Here is a 20,065-nt window from a genome sequence, read left to right on the forward strand (position 1 = left end):
CTGATACTACCTCTGTACCTTCTTTAGAATTAAACCAGCCTCCCTGGTTATGGGTAGGAAAAGCATGCAGTTTGCCAGTCATACACTGCTATGAAATTTACTCTCATTTTGACATTCCCCAATTTTTCCAATTTCTTCTCTTTGCTTGATAGCCTCTCCAGTCTTTTTTACCTTTGTTCATAATGAGCACAGATGCCTTTTTTTTTTTTTTTTTGTGGAATGCTGAACTTGAACAGAACCAATGTCACTTGTCATTGTGGGAATTAAAAATGTCCAACCTACAATAAAAGAGACTGAGGTAGAGCTCTGAGCCAATGACACTTTATTAAAAAGTCCTTGGTCCCCTCTAATGAAGTGGACCTCAGATTTTCCCCATGATCAGAAATGCTCCCCTCTTCCAGAGCCTCATTTTCATAAAACTTGATACTAGAATTGATAGTTGAAGACTCTAAAGGACCCTATACAAAGTACAGAGTCCCATTGTTTGATAGACCTTGCTTTGAGAGTCAAAAATTATATATTTCAGTCAGAAATGGTATGTTAGCAATGGGGGTGGGGGGCTGGGAGAGAGTGGTAGGAGGGTGTGTGTGTGTGTGTGTGTGTGTGTGTGTGTGTGTGTCTTGGATTGGGGGAAGCATGGGACATCACAGACTAAGTGGTCATAAGATGGTTATCTGCTCGTGTTGGACAAGAGAAAATGGTCTGGAGGTACAAAAATAAGTTTGTATGTAATTGAGTCTCATCTGCCACACTGGGCTTGGCCACCATGATAAGGAAAAACAAGAGTGAAGGGTCTCTGGTTAACTTCCTATGATTAAAGAAGTGGTCTTAAAATCTGTGGCTTACAACTCTGGGACCTAATATACAGAAATTAAAATCACTACCCCTATGGAATCATATAAAATTTATTAATACTGATTGGAATAGAGTAGGGGTCTAAATAAATTATTTCTCACATCATTATCCCTGCAAGGGATTTTCAGTTCCTGAGGCCCACTGTGTGGCTTTGACAACATGCCAGGTCTTCCAACCCCCGATGTCTCTCTTTTAATTTTCAATACTAGTGATACTTAGTTCTATTTCTGCCAGACTGCCACACTTATCAGAAATTATGTTGTCTTGGTTGTTTTTTATATTCTGAATATTTGGTTAGGCTAAAATCACTTTTTTATTCTGGAATGGAGTAGATCCAAATCAGATTTGAGGAAAAGGCAAGAGAGTAGTCAGAAAGAAAATCTAAAATCTTTAATATGCTTCTAATCTGCCAAAAATTCACTTTTATGGATATTTAATGAATAGATTTCTCCCAACTCAGGAATTTATAAGAAAGCCAACTTTCTCCACTAAGTAAATAATCAAATCCAATATAATCCTTCACTTTATCCAATTTTGTCCATCCTGGGATGTATTTTCTTTAAGATGGTCACAAAAGAGAGAGAACAAAGTTATGTGGCAGATGAAAGATGAATGACTGAGGAAACAAAGGTTTTATCTTCCAAGCAAATCTATTTATTAAGCAATACATGCCAATTGCACAAGAAATTGGGACCAGTCCCCTTCCTCAGCTTAGGACTGGACCCTAAATACAGGGGGAGACAGATTTTTATACATCAAAAACAGTCAAATAAGGCCAATTAATTACTTACTACATTTGGTAATCTGATTTCCAACTGGAGGAAAGATTACAGAATTTCCAAGTTGGGAGGGAGAAAGTGAATAGATACAATTCCCTGAATTCAGAAGAGGAGATGTGTCATTCTCCAAGTATCTGTAAACAGTCAAGGGAACATGGGAACAATAAATGATTGATCAGCATGGGGCCAGTTTCCAGATAAGACACATGGATTGCTCGAGATGTACAATCGTGAGAAAACTCCTTGCATCAGTGTTTGGATCTGACTGGATTCTGGTCAGCATAACTTGAGTCCCTAGTTAAGGGTCTCTAAACAGTAGGTAGGGGGTGGCCCAGTTTCCCAGCCACACAGGACTAGGTAGAAACAAAGCAATAAGGTTTCCTGACAACTGAATAAAGTTTTCCTGCAGGATAGAAGTTGGACTAGACCCATAACCAAATTGAAAGGGAACTGAACAAGTCCCAAAATTGAATCACAAAATGGAGTCAGTGTGGTTCATTCAGTTCTCACAATTAGCCACTTGCTGTCCTAATGTCCCCAATTCCCTCAGTTATAAAGAAGAGGACCTATGGTTTTATTGATCAAGAGATGAGGAAACTCTCTTTTCCAATGAGGTCAGCACCTTCTGTGTACTTTAGAGAGTTAGAGAGTTTCCTAAATCCCTGAAAAGCCAAATGGTCTTTCTTCAGAATCACAAAGCCAGTAGATGTCAGAGGCAGAATTTGAACCCAGCTCTTCCTAGCTCCAAGGAACCTTCTCTATCCATTATACTATGGATGCCTCAAGGAAAGTTAGATCATCTTTAAAAGTAGTGTGTGGCATAATGGTATATTTCATTGAATTACAGAATCTCAAAGTTAAAAGCAGCCCTTAGGGCATGCCAGACTGAGATTCTCACCTACAATGGCCCCAGAGTTTCTTACCTTTGTTTAAATGCCTCACTGACTAGGAAGCCACTGCGTCCACAGGAAGCACAGATCACTTTTAGAAGTTTTAGTTCTTAGGAATTTTTTCCTTACATCAGTTTGAAATCTGTCACTCTAGACCTTGTAACTATACTTCCTAATTCTGTTTTCTACAGCCAAGTAAAATATGTCTAATCCCTTTTTCTAATAACAATCTTTCAAATAATATCATGGAACCCAGAAGTATTTTCTCCTACTTCCTTTAAATGATTATGATAAAGCATGAATTCTAGTTCCCTTATGATCAATCCAACATCCTTCATAAAGTGTGGTGGCTAGAACTTAATGCAATTCTCTGGATATTATCTCACCCGGGTATTTATTGACTATTAAAAGTGCCTTAAAATCACAGTAGGTATTTTGGCTTTTGGGTCAAATCATTGATATCTCTTGAAACTGAAATTCAGTTAAGTCAAATAATTCTGCACCAAAGCCTAAAGTTTTTTATTTTATAACTTTTTTTATGCTTTTTTTGGAGGGGGGAAGGCAGGGCAGTTGGGGTTAAGTGACTTGCCCAAAGTCACAGAGCTAGTAAGTGTTAAGTGTCTGAGGTTAGATTTGAAGTCAGGTCCTCCTGTCTCCAGGGCTGGTGCTCTATTCACTGAGCCACCTAGCTGCCCCATCCCAAAGACTAAAGTTAGCAGTATATATGACTTGTTTTTGATGAACCCATACTGGCTCCTGGTGATCATTGCTTCCTCCTCTAAAAGGCCATCATTGAAATGTTCCTCTTGGGAAAACAAACAAACAAAAATCAAAACAAAACTTAAGAATTTAATGCGTTTTAGAATAGAATGCTAAACCTGGAATCCAGAAGACCTAGGTTCCAATCCAAACTCTTACTAGATCATGGGCAAGGTATGTCTCATCTCTGAAATGGAGATAAACATATACTTAGTGATGACCTCACAGAGTTAAAATATTATATACAAAACACTTTGCAATTTTAAAAACATTAGATCAATGTTATTCTTAAGTTTATGTGGAAACTGAGGTAAAGTGCACTAAATACTTGAAACAGGAATAGTTATTGTATGAGATTCAATTCAACAAATATATTAATTGCCAATTATGTGCCAGGCTCCATGTTAGACACTTGGTATACAAGGCCAAAATGAAACAGTCTCTGCCCCATGGGAGCTTATGTACTATTGTAGGGATATGCCATGTTCACAAGTAAATAAATGCATAATATATGTGATGTAATTGAAATTGGTTTCAATAGGGAGAAGGTACAAATAAGGAAGATCCAGAAAGGATGCATGGTGTTGGTGGTGAAGGGGAAGGCTGTAGGCCTCCAGTCATGTTCTGAAGTTAATGACTCTTTGAACCAGAAATGAGGAGGCCTTGTAATGGAGCCCAAGAATTAAAGTTCTGTCTTGCTGGTCAAAACATTGTTGTCATTCAGTTGTTCAAGTGTGCCTGAATCCTTGTGAACTAAATCTTCCATGGGGTTTTCTTGGCAAGGATAGTGGAGTGTTTGCCATTTCCTTCTCCATACTGTAGTATTAAATGCTTCACACCATGCTGGAAATTGGACCCATCTCATAAACACTGTACTCCTAAGGAATTTAATAAACTAAACTTATGTAGTTTATGCATCAGAGTCAGTGATTTTTCATGGCAAGAGAGCAGATTTGGGATCCAGGAATACCTGGGTTCAAGTCCCACCTCTGACACATAATGGCTGTATTATTCTGGGAAAATCACTTGTCCTCTTAAAAGTGTCCCAGGGAATCTCCCTAAAACTTTTAAGTTGCTGACCTGCATTGGGTTAGGGAGTTCCCTTATCCAGGGATCTAGTTCCCAATATATACACACCCAGACAGAGGATTAAACTGACAGAGAAAATACCATATCAATTTTCTCTTGAATTATATTTGGTTTTCATAATTTAAATGTCAAAAAATACTGTGGTCATTTTTAAGAGACCAGAAACCTTCAGCACTCTTGAGGGTCTGTAATTTTGTTGGTCTGGGTAATCCCTCTGCTCAAGCACATTGGAATGGAACCCCACTCCCCCAGGACTTAGTAGTTGGTCTACTAGTGTTATTGTGAAAAATCCGACACCTTATGGCCGATATGGTGATTGAATCCCTCCTCTCCAAATTCACTGAACTTACCTTTCCTGAATCCCAGTCATGGACCCAGGCTTGGAAACTTTGTAGCTCACACAATAGCATATCTTGTGTTGATCACCAAATTTCTCTGCCTTCTAGAGACAGGAGAAGTTGCTTTATGTAGAACTTTCCTCATGTTTAATCAGACTAGGTAGGGAGGTCATTGTTTTGAATGGTTTTGCCCTTGGGAATGTGTTCACATGTTAGAGTCACCTTCCTAGTTAGGGCTCAGGGCCCATTCCCAAGAAGCCACCCACAGGAGACAAAGGCCAGAGTTTACATTGGTCAGAATACAAGCGAGGCATGTGAGAAGCTAATTTACCCAACCTTCTCTTTTGCGGGAACCACAGTCTTTTCCATTTCCTCTTTAAAACCAGAGCCTGGGAAACTCATCAGGAAGAGGGTCATTCATTTTAAAGATGTTACATAACACAGGGTTGTTGGCTCAGGAAAGGGAATGGAAAAGCCATTTCTAACATCAAGACAGAGGCAGGTAGGTTGTGGTGACTTCCCACTAGTTCATTCGTTCATCTTTGGCCTGGGGGAAACACAGCACCTCTTTCAGAACCTTCATCTGACTGTCCAAGCTTTTGGATGTTTGCTGGGGTACTGGACTGTGTTTGAGAGTGAGGCTGCTAGCTGGCGTAATGGAGAGAGTTCCAAACTTGGAGTCTAAAAGACCTGAGTTTGAATCCTGCTTCTGACACTGACTTGGCTGTGTGGGCCTGAACAAGTCTTTCAATCTTTCACAAAAAAGTTTCCTAGTCTATGAAATGTGGATAAAAATATCAACTTCCTCATAATGTTGTTATAAAGAGCAAATGAAATAATATATGAAAAGGGCTTTGCAAACCTCGAAGAAACCTGGAAGAGCCAGTCAAAATGCCTCCAAAAGGAACTTAGAACCAGGCAAATTGGTTGGCATTTTTACATGGAAACATAGGCTCTATAGTTTAGTGAGAGACAGTGGTATAGTGGTGTGAGTTGCAGATCTGGAGTCAGGAGAGAACTGAGTTCAAATCCAGCCTTGGATAACTACTAGCTCAGTTTCCCCATCCATAAAATGGGGATAGTAATAGCACATAATAGGGCTGTTGTGAGGATAATATTTGTAAAGTGCTTTGTAAGTGCTAAAGCACGAATTAAATATTAGCTAACTAAATCTTTTTTTTCCTTTTAACCATAAATCAGGTCCCTGACACTAGTTATATGATTTGGAGAGTCACTTATTCTCTGCCTTAGTTTCCACACTGGTTAAAATGAGATGAATATTTATGTACTTATTTATCCCTAAGAGATGTTGGGAGGATGAATGAAAGAATAAATGAATGAAAAAATACCTACTAAGTGCTTACTGCGCCAGCCACAGTGTGTTACATATACAAAATTTGAGACAGTACCTGTCCTTAAAAAATGTATATTTTAATAACGGGAAACTCTGGGGAGTCACAGGGATAGTGAAGTGATCCGTAGAGCAATCAATTAACATACCCTTTCAAAAAGTAGTGGCAGTATTGATTTGATTGCTCTGGACAGAGCAGTATGTGGACAGACAAAGGCCTGGGGAGTAGAGGGGTTCATGCTTAGACAAATGAAGAGGGTCTGGGTGGACAGCTATCTAGGAAGAGAAGGTGAGTATGGTCTGATTTGGGGTGTGGAGCCATAATGAGCTAGGTAAGTTTGTCCTCACTCACTACTAGAAACAGTTCAATTCCAAAGCAGGAGTTCCAAAAATAACTTTATTAACTTCCTCAGGCATTAGAGGAATGAATTATGAAGGTTTTGCCAAGTGGACCTATGCAGAAAGCAATGCAGACCTATAGCAAGACGGCCTGGGGGGACAGTTGGACGGGAGGAGACAGTGGCCATGGAATTCACCTCCAAATGGTGGGGGGAAGCAAATGAAATAATGAAACTGAAGAGCTCGGCCCACTGAAAGTGTTAGGAAAACACCCATTTATTTTATTATCATTAAGTAAATCAATAGCCAAAAGGAAGCGTTATAAAGCATCCCAGACCCTGAGGATTTTTCAGAAGGTAATAACAGCCCTGTGGAGCTGAGGAAAAGCAGGCCTTCTCAGTGGGGCTGTTGGTTTTTACCTGACGCTTGTGACAGAGATGACAGGAAATAGAGTGGGTCTAAGGGAAGGAAGGTATTAGGAAAGAGATATGGCCCCTTCTTTCAAGATGGAGTGAGCTCTATCCCTTCTGCAGACAGTATGAAGAAAGGGGATGGACAAAAATAGGTATAATAGAGGGAGAAGGGAAATTAATTTAAAAATTGAGGGGAAGAGTATAAAATACAGCTAAAAATAATTCAAGTGAATGGATAATAAGCAGAATTATTTTTTTTTTCCTATAAAGATGAAGCAGTCCCTGCCCTCAAGGGGCATGTATTTTATTTTGCAGTGAGATGTCATATCCTATATCTATACAGAGTCCCTGTAAAATGGGGGGAGCTACTGAAGTTTACCCCTTTCACAAATGAGTTAAAGAAGTCTATCTCAGACTGGGCAGCCCCATGATCCTGCTGGATTTGGCGTCAAAGGATCTAGATTCAGATTCTTACATTCTGCTTAACTTGTGTGACCTTAGGCAAGTCCCTTAGATGTGAAGTGAGGCAGTGACTAGATGATCTCAAAGAACCCATCCACCCCTTCATTTATGGTCTTAGATCAGGGGTGGGGAATCTGGGGCCTCAAGGTCAAAGGGCTACACTTGAGGGCTACATGTGGCCTCGAGGCTGAGGGTTTCCCACCCCTGTCTTAGACGATAGAGGGTAAAGTACAAAAAGAGAACACAGGGGGGCCATTATGTTCCTTCTTATCTCTGCCCATTAACAAAACCATAATGACAAAACTCGGGTGGGAATTTGAGCGAAAAACAAGGCAGATGTGGGGTGACTGATGGAGATGTGGGTGGATCTAAATAAAAACAGAGACAAAATTGGAGGGAAAAAAAAATCACCATCCTAAAATCACATTTGAATACTTCCTGGGCAACTCCTAACAATAGATTATTCTCTTTTGGCAGAAATCTGTCATTTTACATCCAGGCAAGCACCCATGACCGGATGGTATAGAGTCAGACAGGCAGGACGTGTCTGACTGATGCATCTGGACAGGAAATCTTAAATATGGTTTTCTTTTCTTAAAAAGAAAAAAAAATAATCTCAGCCACACATGTTTTTACTTTCGTTCTCAGCTTTCTGCCTGTGCAAACACTGGACACGTTATTACAGGTCGAGCTTCTCGAGAGAACGGTAGCACTTTTGAAACATTCCAAGGGACCCATGAAATTCATACTGGAAAATAGAGATTTAGCTATTTTTTTATCCTCCTTGCTCTTTTGAAATAGATATTTATTTTTATACATTTTGCCCCAAGTAGAACAGGATGGTAAGTTTCCTCAAAGGACAGGGAAGTGATGCTTGTTCCAGAAATAACTCAGTGCTGCTTCTATCAGCAGGAACGTATTAGTGAGGGTGTGAAGTAAATCTTCTAGAATCCCAGATTAGGGATCATAGGACTTTAGGACTGGAAATAGCCTTAGACAATGGAGCACCCATTGAAATTATTTTTGCTTGGACCTTGTCCTTCACTGAGATTGGGTAACAAGCAAATATCCTTTTGGATCTGAAAACCCTGACTTAGAGATCCATCAAATGATGCAGTTGGAAGCTACCTCAGAGTTCAGCTAGTCTCATTTGACAAATGAGGAGAGTGAGACCAATGGAGGTAAATTGATTTGCTTAAGATTACACCAAAAAGTAGGAGAACCAGGGCGCTTATACTCCAGTTGCAATCTGCTTTCCACTATAATATCTGATTTTGTAATATTTTAAACATTTTTTTAACATCCTGCCTTTCTTCAGAAAAGCTCAAAGCATTTCCAAACATCTTCAAGTTTTCTCACAGGGATTTTTGAAGCTGGGTGGAAGCTTGGGGGTATGCTGGTAAATGTTTAACCACTGGCTGTATCTCCCCCCTACCAATGTACCACCAGATCACACTCTTAAGTTTAACCAGCACTAATAATAATTCCTCCCTTACTATCTTAGGACTAGAAAATCAATAAAATAATAAATCACATTTCCATGGTGTTAAAGCTCACACTGAAAATTTAACAATCAGCTCTGGAGGAAGCATGAGCTGGCTTCAGCACCTCTCTGGGTATCTCATAGGTACACTCACTCCTGTTTTGTAGATGGCACAAAGATCACCATGACCACCCAGCTAAACAGCAGCAGGAGTACAATGAGATCTCCATGTCATAAAATTCTCTGTCTGCTATTTTCCCACTTATCCAGTCTCTTTTATAATATTGAATCTGGTATTTCTGTTGAGTGTATGACTACCCTTTCAGTCCCCCAGGTGTGAAGACTTGGGGAGTCTTGTGAAGATCTTTGACTCTTTCCTCATTACCAACCTCTCCCCATATTCAATCAGTTGCCAGGCTTTATCAGCATTTATTTCCACTCGCCTATTATTTCATTCTCTCTACATCCAAGACCACCCTTCTAATTCAGCCCTCACCACCTCTCATCTAGACTCAACAGTCCCCCAGTTATACCCTCTGCTTCCTGTCTCATCCCTCTCCAATCCATCCCATACATAGCTGCCAAATTAATCTTCCTAATGCTCAGGTCTGACCATATCATTTGCTACTAAAAAATTTTAATCATATCCTTATTGACCATAGAATATACTACAAACTTCTCAGCTAGCTTGGTGTTTAAAGTCTTTTATAATCTGCTCTCAGCCTACCTTTCCAGACACTTTGTATTAGTCAGAACAAGTATTAAAGTGTTTATTATGTCCCAGGCCTTGAAATAAGCCCTAGGGATACAAAAAAGGGTAAGAATGTAATCCCTACCCTTGAGGAACTCACATTCTCATTGTGGAGGAAATGTGCAAAAAATATACATGTAAGAGATTTGGACGGAATGTACATATATGTATATATGTTTATATTTACATATGTAGTCATTGTGGTTTTCCTCCCTGTGACATCAGGGAGATGATGCCATGACTTACAATTGACTTAGATTTGAGTGAGGGAGAACTGTGCAAGGTCACCAGCCTCACTTTCTCCTCCAGAGCCCTCTGGGTCCAGCGGCCATATATCAATAAGGATGGCTGGAGATGACCCTCATTTGTATATGTAATACATTGAAAATAGAAGGTAATTTGTATAAACATTTTTCTATATCAATCATAGAAAGTGCTTAGTACAGGTACTATAAATTCTAGGATCAGGGTAGGATTATCTAAGAGCTATCAGAGGCTCTTAGATAATCTTAGATAGGTCTAGAGATTAGGGATCAAATTTGGTCATTTAAAAATTTACATGACAAAATCTTTAATAAAGATTTCTTTATAGAATACATACACATCAGGATATGTCTATACATATATGTGATGTCCCAAAAGTTTTGGTGTGGTTTTAAGTTTTAATAGCTTCAAATGTATAAAGGCTATAAATTTAAAAAAGAAAATCATTTGAAAGTTTAATTATTTAAATTTCATGTAAACAAGTTATTTTGTGGATTTTGAATGAGAATTTTAATTTTAACAAGATTTAATTTTTGAATAAAAATTTTAATTTGAACAACTTTTAATTTTAACAGCTACAGTTTCCAGCTGATAGTCAGCAGATGTCCTCTTGCTGGGCCACTTTGGTCATCTTATCTATTTCCAATAGACTTGAATCCAGGTTCTAAGGCTGGTTCTATACCTGTTTCAACATTCTCTCTGTAGACAGACAGATAAATAAATGGAAGCATGAATGGATAGATAGACACAGACAGATAGAAAGATTGATTGATGGATGGATGGATAGATATACTGGCATATATGTATGAATATACATAAAAATATCTATATGTATATATGCTCTTGGGACATGCGATTTCATTGATGTGAAAGAATTCAAGTACAAAAATTCTCCCTCACAATTCAAATCAGCAACTTGCCCATAACTCAAAGTCTTAAGGGAGATGTTGGAAGCATGGAAGACAGACTGCACAAAGATTGAGAGGAGAAATTAATGCTGAGTAGGAAATAGCTCAGAGGCTATGTAAGCTCATGTATAGAGTGAATCAGGTTGGGGTATGATATGAAATGTCTGCAGAATTAGGTAGGAGTCAACTATGGAGGATTTAAAATAAGGTCCCTTTTAGCTCAAAAAATCCATGATCCTGTGGTACTATGAAAAAAATGGAAGAATTTGTTTTTTTTCCTAATGACCATAGGGAGCCACTGAATTTTTTGAACTGGGGAATGATAAGGAAAACCTTTATTCTGGGAATACTAATCTGTCAGCTTCTGTGGTCAATGGGTTGGAAAGAGTGGAGACTGCAGAGTGGGAGACCAATTAAGAGTCTCTGTAATCCTAACAGGTGAGAGGTTGCCTGAAATACAAGTTCAAACAATTACTTCTATGGGAGAAAGTTTGATGAGATAGCACCTGGCAGAACAGCTTCCATGTAGAGACTAGAGATCAGAGCCTGAAAGATGTCTGATTTCAAAGGGCTAAATAGGGACTGGTGTGGGGCCTGGGCTGGGGAAGCACATTGGCAAACAGAAAGTTTTGATTCATGGCTCTGGATCTTTCATTTACTGGCATGCCTTACATGGCAGGGAAGGGAACTGATTAATGAATGTTGATGTGAACATACGAGGCAGAATCCACAAATCAAAGCAATTTGAGAGAGGGGAGCTGCAGGATCAATCCATGAGAGTGGCGGGGGGGGGGGAGGGCTGGAGAAATGTCAGCAAACCCAAAAGATACATGGAAATGACTGGAGAGAAGGGTGCAGAATACACAAGTAGTCTGTGGTGGTGATAGGTAGTCCTACCAATTGTCTATGGGGAGCAACCTTGTTTGGAAGGTTCCAGGGTACCTCTGGAGTCCAGTCCCTTTTGATTCTTCAAAGGATGTGACAGAATGGGCTTCGCCTTTACTCAAAGGCAGAGTCACAAGCAGCACCAGGGTTTATATGCACATATCTGGATGTCACATTTTGGGGTAGTTCATGGAAAAGCCAGAGTGTCCAGAGAAGAGAGATCAGCACAGTAAAGGCTTTCAGACCATGAAAAATCAGTTGAACGAACTAGAAATAGGAAGAATAGGCTCTGATTTACTATTCCTCAGGCTAAATAGCCCCAGACATGCTGTCTTCAAATATTTGAAGGGCTGTCAAGAAGTATTAGGCTTAGTCTGCTTAGTTCCAGAAGATAGAGATAGGAGTAGTGGGGGTAGGGAGAAGGTAAGTTTTAGAGGAACTGAAGTAGGGTTGATGTAAGGTGGCACAATGGATAGACCACCAGGCATGAAATAAAGAAGACCTGAGTTCAAATTTAGTTTCAGACGTTTACCAGCTGTGTGACCTTGGGCAAGTCACTTAACTCTGCCTTAGTATCTGTAAAATGAGCTGGAAATAACTATTTCAATATTTTGCCAATAAAACCCCACATGGGGTCACTGAGAGCTGGAAATGACTGAACTATAAGGAAAAAGTCTGTAAAACTAGTCTGTTGTGACAGCTATGTGTCAGACTTGGAGTCAGGAAAACATGACTTTGAATCCTGCCTCTGACACTTACTAGCTGTGTGGTCCTGGGTAATCCCTTTCTGTCTCAATTTCCTCATCTTTGAAATGAGGCAAACAAAAACTGCTACCTCCCAGAATTACTGTGACAACTAATATATGTAAAACCACTTATAAACTTTAAATGTTATATAATAATAATAATGACTAAGAATAAATGTTCTTGTATAAAATATATCATTTATTGTTGTTCACAAGAAGAGCCATTCCAAAGTAGGATGGGTTGTCTCCATTGGTAATAGGTTCCCTCCTCCAGAAGTCTTCAAGGAATTACTGGATACCTACTTGAAAGGTATACCTTAGACTACAGGTCACATAGTAAGTGCCTAAGGTAGGACTTGAACTTGGGTCTTCATGCATTCACGATTCTTATTCCAGGTACAAATTGGTCTCAGTGGCCTCTGAGATCACTACTAATTCACCCTAAATTTGCTTTGGTGATTCTCTGATTTATGAAATCTAGGCTACTTATATTGTGTCATACTGAGATTATGGTGATCTAGGTCAGGGCTTGACAACATCTTGTGGCATTGGTAAAATCCTGAAATTTTTACCCAAGCCTGCTCTGCCCTCAGGTCCTGCACACTCAGGAGGTGGTTGCGGCTCACAGGGAGGAGGCAAGGAGTGGGGATAACGGAAGCAGGAGAAAGGAGAAGGAATCCTTAAGAAGAAGTTAGAGGTTTTGAGAGTAAGGGTTTTTGTTAGTAAGAGTTTTCTAGATGAGTAGAATGAAGTGGCAACCTTGGGAAACTCTGATCTATAACTAAGTAGTCTTCAATCTGGTGCGTGGATTCTGGGTAAAAGGGAGGCACATAAATCCATGTACCATTCTTCTGGCACATGTGGCCCCTGGCAGATGCTGATATTGCTCCTCAAGGAAACCATTTGGGTGTGTGGAGTGCCTGAGACCCAACAGTAAAAGGTCAGATCTATGCAGCACGTGCTGAGCCTGGCAAAGTATAATCCCAGAAGTCGGCTTTTCTTAGCTTTCTGGATGTCCTCATTGCCTTTTGGCTCATCTCAATACTGAATTTTTGTTCCAGCATCTCTGTTCTTGGTCTCTGCCTCCCAGACTCTCTGGTTGGACCCTTGGCCCAGACTCAGACCACTGTGTTCCTTCTCTGTCTATTCCTGTCTCTGACTTTGGCCTGAGCCATTCACCCCAACCCCTCCCACTGCACAGCTATCTCTTACCTGATGATGCCTTGGAAGTTAACCCTTGCCCTGCCCAATGCCAATTGAGTGGACACAACACTTCAGTTATAGGACAGGAGTCTGGTTCACTGGCCAGTAGCCCAGAGGACGTGTAGACCTAACCATTATCAGGAAGCCTTCTGTGAGTTGGCATAGGGCTGGTGAAAGGGCCAAACCTAGCTATAATTATGACTTGTCATATAATTGTGATGGTTCCTTTTCTTCACTGTTTCTTTCTTCCCCTACAAGCCCAAGTTCTCACCAGCAGCATGGTGGAAAGAGTGAAGAATTTAGAGTCAAAGAATCTAGGTTCAAATCTTGACTCTGCTTTATGTAAATCACTTGACTTCCTGGGACCTAAGTTCTTCATTTAGAAAAGAAAGGGTCTCTAGGAGCCCTTTCAGCTCTCCATCTATGATGTGCTGTTCCCTCTGACTATTTTTTCCCTAGGCAATTCCACAAGTTCTAGATTTTTACTAATTTAGCCTCAGTCTTGAACATCTGCCTGTCCTACATCCCCTTCCTTGGGAAGCCTGCTTGATAACTGGCTAAGTAATTTAAGAAACTAATTGGAGCCCAAATATTAATGGCTACTCATAGCTTAATGTTTTACTTCCAACAAATACCATTGGCATTTTGAAAAGGGTCTTTGATTCCTTAATTTAAGAGACTGACTGGTGGTGGAAATTTCAGACAGAAGACCTGAAGAGGGAGATATTTTGATTAAAAGGGGACTTTTCTTCATATGAGGTAGGTATCTATCTGTAAGATTAGTCCTAGATGAGTGAATTGGGGTCACTCCATAGTAGATACTTAATAAATACCTATTGGCAAAGAACTGGAAATTGAGGGGATGTCCATCAATCGGGGAATGACTGAACAAGCTTTGGTACATGATTATGATTCAATATTATTGTGCTATAAGAAATGATGAGCAGGGTGCTCTCAGAAAAACCTAGAAAGACTTACATGAACTGATGAAAAATGAAATGAGTAGAACCAGGAGAACATTGCACACAGTAACAGAATATTCCAAGATGATCAACTGTGAATGACTTAGCTATTCTCAGCAATGCAATGATCCAAGGCAAGACTTATGATGAAAAATACTATCCATCTCCAAAGAAAGAACTGATAATGTCTGAATATAGATTGAAGCAGACTTTTTATTTCCTTTATTTTTCTTGGGCTTTTTAAAGGTCCATGTTTTCTTTTACAACGTGACTAATATAGAAATATGTTTTGCATGACTACACATATATATTCTCTATCAAATTACTTGCCTTCTCAGTGTCAGGAGTGGGGAGGAAGGGAGAGAATTTGGAACTCCAAGTTTTAAAAATGAATGTTAAATATTTTTTTACACATAATTGGGGGAAAATAAAATACTGAATAAATCATGTACTAAATGCCTGTTGACCGACTGACTGACTGACTCCCTTCTAGATGAATAAATTAGTAGAAATTTTCTCCTCTAAATAGTTTCCGAAGATTGTGGACTATGTATTTACAGATGAGAGGTCAGTTAGTGACAGTTATCCTGAACTTTTAAAAATATTTGGAGAACACAAGTTTCAAAAAATCCTTCTCCTTATTTTTACAAAGCTCTTGGATTCCAACCGAGTACGACACTAGTCTTGCAATGTCTGTAACCGGGAGGAGGAGAGGATTTGGCTTCTGGTCTTTGCCCTTAAATCTACTGTAGAAACCAAAAGGGGTGGTGCACATCTACAGTCCCTATCACTGAGGAACTATAGGCTGATATAGACTTGAGCTCAGGAGTTCTGAGCTGCAGTAGGGCTAAAAGCCAATCTAGTGGCAATGTTCAGTCTGGCATCAACAGGGCAATCCCTGGGAGGTAGAGGGCACCAGGTTGTCTTTTGCTGTTGTTGTTTAATTGTTTCAGTCATGTCTGACTCTTGGTGACCATATTTGGGGTTTTCTTGGAAGTGGTTTGCCGTTTCCTTCTCTAGCTCATTTTACAGATGAGGAAACTGAGGCAAACAGGGTTAAGTGACTTGCTCAGGGTCATACAACTAGTAAATGTCTGAGGCAGGATCTAAACTCAAATTTTACTGACTCCAGACCCAGCACTCTATCTACTGTGCTACCTAGCCCCACCCTCATATTATTAATTATAAAATATCATAAATTTATATTTTATAAATAATATCAATAGAATATAATTTCATTTTCACCTTACCTTAATTCTGCTTCTCTGAAAAATAAAAATATTATATTGTAAATAATTATATTTTTAATTATATATAACTATATTTATATTACATATTGTATTATACTCTATTGACATTAATTATATGACTGTTTATAACACTGACATAATGTTAAGTAACTGCATACTATATTATTATAATTACATTATATTATCAATGTGTTATATATTATACACATACACATACAGAGACTGGTTCTTATTTCAACAGGGCTGGAAGTGCAGATCTCCTCACAGACTCAGTTGATCAACTGATTGCCACAGAAGTTTTGACCTGTCCTATTTTCAACTTGAGCCTTAGATCTTTAGAAATATACCTTTTTTTCCCCACCTCCCTTGGGTTACATGCGCTTATTTTTTTCATAGGGTCATAGATCCAGAACTAGAAGGCACCTCATTGGGCATTAGCACAACCTTTTCATTCTACAGATGAGGAAACCCAGATCTAGAGAGATTGATTTGTCCAAGATGACACAGGAAACAAATGGGAGAGTCAGGATTTAAATTAAAGTTCTTTAGTATTCTTTCTGCTGTAACTCCTTGTAGATAGGCTTTCTGGGAAATGCATACAAATTCTCTTATTGCAATATGCAAACACAATCCAAAGGCTTTGGAGCCTTTTTCCAATTTGGAGAAGGCTTCCTTGGGAGATTGGGAGATTGAGAGCTCCAAAGCCACTCTTCAGTAGAAGCTGAAGACCTTAGAAAGGTCTGCTTTGGCAGCACAGATGACATTATTGTTGAGCTTGGGTGGGTGTAACTTGTGGCAATACCCAAATCCAACTGAAATTTGTTCTCTGATGTTGGAGAATCAGCTGCAGGGTGATGTATAGAGACACAGAACTTTACCAACCTAAAGTCTGAGTTCTTTCTCTTCCCAGCTGTGTGATGGTGTCCAAGTCACTTCACTTTTCTGAATCTCACGTTCCCCATCTGTAAAATGTACCTTGACTATCTAGCACTCGAGGAGCAAATGAGTAAACAGGGTGATATAGCAGCTTCCAAAGTTTATGTGATACAATAATCTTTTATCAAATTGCTTGCCTTCTCAATGGGGGAGTGAGGAGGGAAGGAGAAAATTTGGAACTCATAATTTAAAAAAAATCAATGTTAAAAATAGTTTTTACATGTAATTGATAAAAAAGTTGATGTGATCTTCTTGTTCTGCTTTAAGAATCTTGGTATCCAAGACTAGGAAGGTGATGTCCTGGAGCATTGTGTTTACTTTTGGGTACCATATTTAATGAAAGGCATTTATAAGCTGGTTAGCATCCAGAGAAGTACAAGGATGCTGAAGGATAGGGGGTCAGGTCATGTGGGAATCAGAAATTAGGGATGTTTCTTCTGGGAAAGAAGCAACCCAGAGAAACATAACAGTTGTCTTCAAGTATTTGACTTTCATTACTTGGTCTGAGAGGGCCAGTAAATGAGAACAATGGCTAGATGATGGGACAGCTAGGTGGCAGAGTGGAGAGAACACCAGCCCTGGATTCAGGAGGACCTTAGTTCAAATTTGGCCTCAAAAACTCACCAGCTGTATGACCTTAGACCAGTCACTTAACCCTAATTGCCTCCAAAAATGGCTAGATGAAACAGAAAAGTAGATTATGATTTGATACAAGGAAAAAATTTCTAATAATCACAGTTATCTCAAAGTGGGATGAGTTTCCTCTGAAGGTAATGGGGTTCCCTCCCATAGAAGTCTTCAGGCAAAGGCTGGATGATCTGCTAAGTGTATTGCAGGGGCAATCCATAAACAGGTATGGATTGAATTAAATGACCTCTAATTTCCATTCCTTATCTGAGCATCTCTGATTCTGTGTAATAGAAAAATGAGGGACCTAGTAGGAAGAGGAAATTGAGTAAGGAAGAATGGAAAGCTCTACACTCAGGTTTATAAAGTCATTTTTATGAATATAAACAGCATGGGACATAGGTAAGTGGCTCATCTGGAAAAGATCTGTGAAGTTTTAAACTCATTAATAGTCAATAACGTGATATGGCAATCTGGAGAGACTGCGTTGAGGAGAAGAGTGTGCATGGTCTCACTGCATTCTTTCCCAGTTAGAACACAAATGGAGTAGTAAGTTTGGTTCTGGGAGTCACATTTTTGGAACACAGAAGCTAGACAGCCCCCTGAGAATGATGGCCAATTTTGTGAATGACCTAAAGTCTATGCCACTCAGGATCAATTGAAGAAAAAAGAAAAAAAAATAGAACTTTGAAGAAACAAGTCATTTTGACTATTATAAATATCCAAATTAAAGCAAAGGATATATGAAGGAAGGAACATGCTATCTGCATCTAGAGAACGAACTGATAAATAGACATATGAATAGAATGTTTTTATATATAGATATACATACACACATACAGACATACATATTTTTGTCTAATGGTAGCCATATCTAGAGTGGGGGTGGAAAGGAAGAAAAAAAAAGGAAAAAAAAACAAATTTACACGATAACTTTATTATACATTTAAAAGGAATATCTAACTGTAAATAATAGATTTTCAGTTTCATGTGCAATCATCTTTTTTATTATACCATGTTATGAAAATACTTGTTTTAGTCCAAAAATTAAAAACAAAATTACAAATTTAAAAAAAAAAACTAAGTGGTTAGCCTATAGAAGAGCAGGCTTACGGGGACCATAAAAACTTTCCTTATGTATTCGAAGGGCTGTTGAGTGAAAGAAGGATTAGATTTGTTCTGTTTGACCCCAGAAGGAAAAATCAGGTAGAGTAGTAGGAAGGCAGATTAAGGTTCATATTAGGAAACAATTTCTTACAGTTAGAGCTATCCCAAGTGAATGAGGTTCCCTTGAGGGGTGACCAGAGGTCTTCATGCAAAGGCTAGCTGACCACTGTCATGTACAGGGATTTCTCCTGTTCAGGAATAAATTGGATCAGATAAAACAAGCAAACAAACAAACAACCACAACAAAAAGAAACAAAAAACCAAAATGAATAATTCTTAAAATGATCTTGTAATAAGAAAACTTATTAACATTTATTGACATTTACATGTTGTCAGTATTATATATTGACATTTATATAGCATTTTAAAGTATGCACTTTATATATGTAACCCACAGGTCAAATACATTATCTCATTTGTGCCTCCCAACAACTGTGAGAGATGGTATTCTAGATATTATTATTCCCATTTTAAAGATGAGGTGACTGAGGTTCAGAGATGTTAAATGATTGTACTCATGGTCACACAGTTGACAAATAGAAGTGAAATCTGAACCCAGGTTTCCTGATACCAATTCCAGTATTCTATTTATTATCTCACACTGCCACTCTTAACTGCCTCTTAGGTTCCTTCAGTCTCTGAGATTCTATAGTTAAGTAAAATGATTTGTGCCTTATCAAACACTATATAAATGGAAGGGATTTTGTTCTTATCAGTCCTCTATGCCTAAGAGGGCTTATTATCTAAAGAGAAAAGAGGAATAATGTCAGCCTCCAGGGAGACGAGATAGCTATCCTCAAGAACTTCAGAGTGCAGATCTGACCATGGCACCCTCTATTCAAAAAGCTCTAGTGACTCCCTATCACTTCTGAGAACAAATATCAAGTCCTCTGTTTGGGGTTCAAAGCTCTTCATAACCTCCAATTGTCTTATACCTCGCTTGCCCGAAGTGCCCTCTAATCCACTCTTTTAAAAGACTTCCTTGCTATTCTTCCCACTAGATACTTCACCTTGTCTCTGAGCCTTTTCACTGACAGCTGACTTCCATCCCTGGAATGCTCTCCCTCATCTTTGCCTACTGATTTCCTTGATTTCCTTCAAGACCTAAAATCCCACCTTGTAGAGGAAGTCTTTCCCTATCCTCATAACACTAGTGCCTTCTCTCTGTTGATGATCTCCAATTTGTACTTGATTGTGTATCTTGATTATACATAAGTTTTTGTCTGTTGTCTCCCCAACAAGACCATGAGTTCCTTGAGAGTAGGGGCTGCCTTTTGCCTTTCTATGTATTCCCAGAACTTAGCACAGTACCCACCCAAATAATAGGCCATAACAAATGATACCAGTTGACTGACTGATTTCTAAGGCTGTCATAGGGAAGAGAGATTAACCAATTACTGCTCTGTTCCAAGAGTAGGACTATGAATATTTGGTTAATGTCGCAAAGGCAAATTTAGGTTTAATTTAAAGTGGAAAGGAACAAGCATTTAAGTTCCTACTATATACCAAGTACTATGGTAAGCACAATATAAATATTATCTAATTTGAATCTGTAAGGTAAACATTCCAAATGATTATAGCTATCCAAGTGGAAAAGGCTGCCTCTGG

Source organism: Petaurus breviceps, unplaced genomic scaffold, assembly GCF_028583685.1.
Source record: "Petaurus breviceps papuanus isolate PSGF00001 unplaced genomic scaffold, PetGlider_PUasm1.0 220, whole genome shotgun sequence".
In the NCBI taxonomy this organism is placed as follows: domain Eukaryota; kingdom Metazoa; phylum Chordata; class Mammalia; order Diprotodontia; family Petauridae; genus Petaurus; species Petaurus breviceps.